At 40.3% G+C, this 4784-nt stretch overlaps 1 non-coding gene across 1 annotated transcript; it reads right to left on the bottom strand.

Moving 5' to 3' along the window:
* Positions 1–3481: 3481 nt before the first annotated feature.
* On the bottom strand, positions 3482–3588 carry LOC131241601 (small nucleolar RNA R71). Its single transcript, XR_009169162.1, has one exon. It is a non-coding gene; the product is annotated as a small nucleolar RNA R71 (small nucleolar RNA).
* Positions 3589–4784: the final 1196 nt, after the last annotated feature.

Here is a 4784-nt window from a genome sequence, read left to right on the forward strand (position 1 = left end):
GGGGAATTGATCAGGGTCAAATATTGCATATCAGACCCCAGTAATTACCAGATTTTACGTATATGATAATGCTTAATGGAGTATTTTAATTGTATTTTTGTTACAGGATGAAGTCAGGAGCGTTAATTGAAAATTGATGTTAAAGGCTGGATTTCATGATCCAAAGTCTCCAGGGCACAGGATGGACTCCAGAGAACCAATAATGAAGATTTTACATGCCTGGGATCTGAGGAAAGCAAGCCAAAGGGGCCCGAAAAGGGTCCAGAATGCAAGATCACATGGTTCCCGCTATCCGATCAGTTCGAAACTTAATACATGGGATGAGGGCCGTAAATCAACCGTACATATTAAATTTCAGCCATTAAAGATCTCGGGAAGTGAGCCAACTGACAAATCAGCCTGTTAATCTCCAATTTGGGGCCCACCTGATATTTGGAACTGCTTCAAACTTGGTGTTGACAGTTGAAATTATATGACAAAGAAGATGGACGGATTGGATTTCTCGAAATCATCACAGTGGACCCCACATTGAGTGACATGTGCATGGTGCACATGTGCACTGACCGAGCACCGAACGGGCTTGCGTCGGGTCAGCAGCGCTGACCCGACTACGTCTTTGAAAAGGAAACCTCCGTTTCCAGCGTCCGCGGCAGCCGACCGTTGTCGTCGGTTGTGGGGCCCACCTATTGTCCAAATGGACAATCCAAACCGTCCATCCGCTTCCTGAGGTCGATATCGTCATCGCCTAGATGTCCGTTTGGTTCCATACATATGTACGGACGTTGATCGCTGAAAAAACGTAAAATGGACGGTGAGTTCAAAACTCCGTGGGTTGCACCGAATCCACCCCAAAACCAGTCAATTCCTACTGATTTTTCGAGCTGAAACCAATGGACGACGTGGATTCCTGTGAAAAGTTCAGGAATGGGCCCCACAATCATCGCAGCGTCGGTTTGGCGTCCGCGTAGCGTCTTCCGCTGGCCGTTTTTGCGAAGGTTTGTGGGCCCCGTACGTCACGCGTACGGCCGATCTGACCCGTCCATCGTGTAGAGGGCTTCGAGAGCTTCAAAACCATGTTGATATTCTTCGCCCATGCGTACACACGTGTGCGGTACAGAGGCCACAAACAGGCCGTCTTGTGACGTTCAAAACTGTTTTTTTTGAGATTTCTTCTGTGGGCCGCGCTAATGGACCTTCAAAACTACCCATTCTTGACTGAAATTTCGTCCTGAATCCAATGGACGGGGTAGATTTTCCAGAAAATGCCTCTGTGGGGCTCACCGATCACGGCTGCGAAAATTTGTACTCCGAGTCCTTCTACGACTCTGCCACCGACCTCAGCCATCCAGCAGCTATAAAATGGGAGTTTTGGACGTGGGAAAGGCATTCAGAACCATTCAGAACCAGGGGATTCCAGATCTGGAGCAAGGGAGAGAAGAAAGAGAAGAAAGAGAAGAAAGAAGAGAGAGAGAGATTGTTTGGTTTGATGTTTTTTTATGAATTTTATTTAATATTTTTTATGAATTTTATGGGTCACTAATCTCTCAGCTAGGGCTGAGATGAAGCCCTTAATTTGATCAGCTCTTGTATTGGTTGATTTACTTTGAATTTCAATTAATTTGTTTCTTTCTCTAAGTGGGCTTTATGGGTTTAAATTCTATACTTCTCCATCTATGAACTTGACCAAAGTATATATATGGATGTTGTTTGGATGCTTATTATAGGTGCTTGTGTCTGATCAGGAACAGGTTTCCTATAGAGGAAGAAACAGGATGCTTTAATGAATTGTACATCCCTTATGCCCGACCAAGGATATGGGATATGTCATTCATGGCATTGCTTAAAGGAATTAGACAGTCTGTATGCCCGATTAAGGACACAGATTGTGCTTTCTCTATTTAAGTGGTATCAATCTAGATCAAGGTGAATCAACAGACAAAACAAGGGTTAGGATAATTAGGGGTGGATTCGAAAGTCCTAGTGCTCTCTCTCTGATTGAATTTTCTTCCCTGTTCTTAATTAATTGTTTTTCATAAAATTGTGCTTAGTAATTCATTCCATTATTTGTTGGATTAGTTAAGGAGAATCATAGATTTGAATTGTGACGACCAGTCCTCGTGGGAACGATCTCGTAATACGTACCGTATCTACATCTGATTCGTATACTTGCGAGTTTAAAAATCATTTAAATCATGTTGGTTTAAATAAAACATCAAGTTTTTGGCGCCGTTGCGGTCCAATTGGATTTAGGATTCTCTCTTATCATAATTCATAGTTTTAGTTTTTTTTACTAACTATAGGTTAAATTTTTTTTTGAAACTAACCTATTTCCTGTTTTGTAGGGACCTGACATAAACTACTAATTTGGTAATCTCTTTCCAAATTTTCTATTTTTTTCTAATATCTAGTTTTAGAATTAAGGTTTTATTTTATTTATTTATTTTTTTTTAGAAAGTTTCTATTTCTAGGCTTTTTTATTTATTTATTTTTTTTTAGAAATTTCCTATTTCCTAATTCTAGATTCTGATTCTTCTTTCAAGTAACTTTCTATTTTCTAGTTTAGGTTTTATTATTTTTAGAAGAGTCTTTAGGTTTTATTTTTTTTTTAGGAAGTTTCTCTCTTATTTTCTAATTTCCTATTTTTTTTAGAAATTTTTCCTTTTTAGAAACTAACTTGGCTTTTATTTCTAAGATTAGAAACTTTCTTTTTAGAAATTAACCGTTGCTTAGGATTTCTTTTCTAGCATTATTTTAGGAAATTTAATTTATTTTTGTTTTCTTTTTGTTTACAGGAATTAAGGAAGGAAGCTGCTAAATAACATTGTCTTCAAAAGGAGGAACTTTCAAATCTGCAGACATTCATCATCTCTTTTTCCGGGTTCTTCTTTCCAATTCTCATTTACATAGCTTTTTCTTGTTTTAGGAATTCATAACTTTTTCTTTTAAGTCTTATTCATCTTAGGTTGCATCTTAGTTTAGTTTTCTTTCTTATATTGATAACATAGTTTATGCTAGGACGTAGATCTCTGAATATAGAACTAGCACCGTTTGATCCTGAGATTGAAAGAACAATTCGTGAAAGATTGAGAAATAATCCTGTTGAAATGGCGAATGAGACTGAAGTTAAAGCTCTCAAAGATTATTCAGCTCCTGTCCAATTTAATGCGCCTTCATGCATAGTGTTGCCAACCACTACGGCAGCACACTTTGAACTTAAACCTGGAGTCATACAATTGTTGCCATCCTTTTATGGATTGGACAAGGAGGACCCATATCATCATGTGAAAGAATTCTTAAACATTTGCTCCACCTTTAAGTTCCAAAACTTCTCAGACGATTCGATCCGTTTGCGCCTTTTTCCTTTTTCTTTGAAGGATAAGGCGAAAGCATGGTTGAATTCTCTAGAAGTTGGATCTATCACTACATGGGACCAACGGTCTAAGAAGTTCTTAAACAAGTTCTTCCCGTTCACAAAACCAATGCCCTCCGTAGAGAAATTACTAACTTCACACAAAAAGAGGGCGAGCACTTTCATGAATGTTGGGAAAGATGGAAGGACTTGCTTCTTAAATGTCCTCACCATGGTTTTGAGAAGTGGCAACAAGTTCAATACTTCTATGACGGTCTGACACCACAGAACCGCCGCATGGTTGATGCCACCAGTGGAGGGTCATTCATGACCAAAAGTGATGTCGAAGCGTGGAACTTCTTTGAAACCTTGTGCGAAAATTCCCGGCAATGGGATTATTCAAATAGAGGTGACAGAAGTCCCCAACCACAAAAGAGAGGTGGTATATATGAGATAGGAGTCATGCCAGAGCTGAGCGCCAAGCTTGATAACCTGACAAAGAAAGTTGATGCTCTGGTATTAAATAATGGACCACCACAAACAGCTCAAGTCGAGGCATATGCCACATGTTCTAGTCCTGCCCATCCTATGCAGTCTTGTCCATCTGGTGCAGCATTCCCAGAACTTCTCTCTGAACAAGTTCATGCTATGAACACTTTTCAAAAATTTGGGAATGATCCTTACTCGAACACATACAACCCAGGGTGGGCTAGACATCCAAATTTCTCTTGGGCAAAAGGACCACAACAAGGAGGACCATCTGGAAATCCTCCCATGCAACCGCACCTCCAAGTTGGCAGTCAACAACCTCAACAATTTTCACAATATCAACAACTACCTACACAATCAAGGAAACCATCTCTTGAGGATACACTCCATCTTTTCATGCAGAGTTCTCTCCAATTCCAAAAAGACACCCAACAAACCTTACTGGCCAACCAGCAAAGCTTACATGCAAATGCACAATCCATTGCCAAGCTGGAAGTACAAATGGGTCAACTAGCTGCCACATTGAGTGAGAGAGAGAAGGGCAAGCTCCCTAGCCCGAGGCTAATCCAAAGGGACAGTATGAGATTGGCTCTAATTCCAACCAAGGGCAATATCATGAACAGGCCAAATCGATCACTACCCTTAGGTCAGGCAAGCAGATTGATAACAGAATAGAGATGCCTGGGGATGAATCAAATTCTAAAACAGAAGATCAAGATGAAGCAGAGAGCCATACCAATGCATCCAAAGTCCAAAAGCTCTCTGACTCTCCAAGAGCCATTAATGTGCCACCTTATGTGCCCAAAGCACCCTTTCCTCAACGTCTGGCACCAACAAAGAAAAGAAATAACTTTGATGAAATCTTGGATGTGTTTCAAAAAGTGCAAGTCAACATCCCATTGCTTGACGCTATCAAGCAAGTCCCTGCTTACGCTAAGTTTCTTAA

This window comes from Magnolia sinica, chromosome 3 (assembly GCF_029962835.1).
Source record: "Magnolia sinica isolate HGM2019 chromosome 3, MsV1, whole genome shotgun sequence".
Taxonomy (NCBI): Eukaryota; Viridiplantae; Streptophyta; class Magnoliopsida; order Magnoliales; family Magnoliaceae; genus Magnolia; species Magnolia sinica.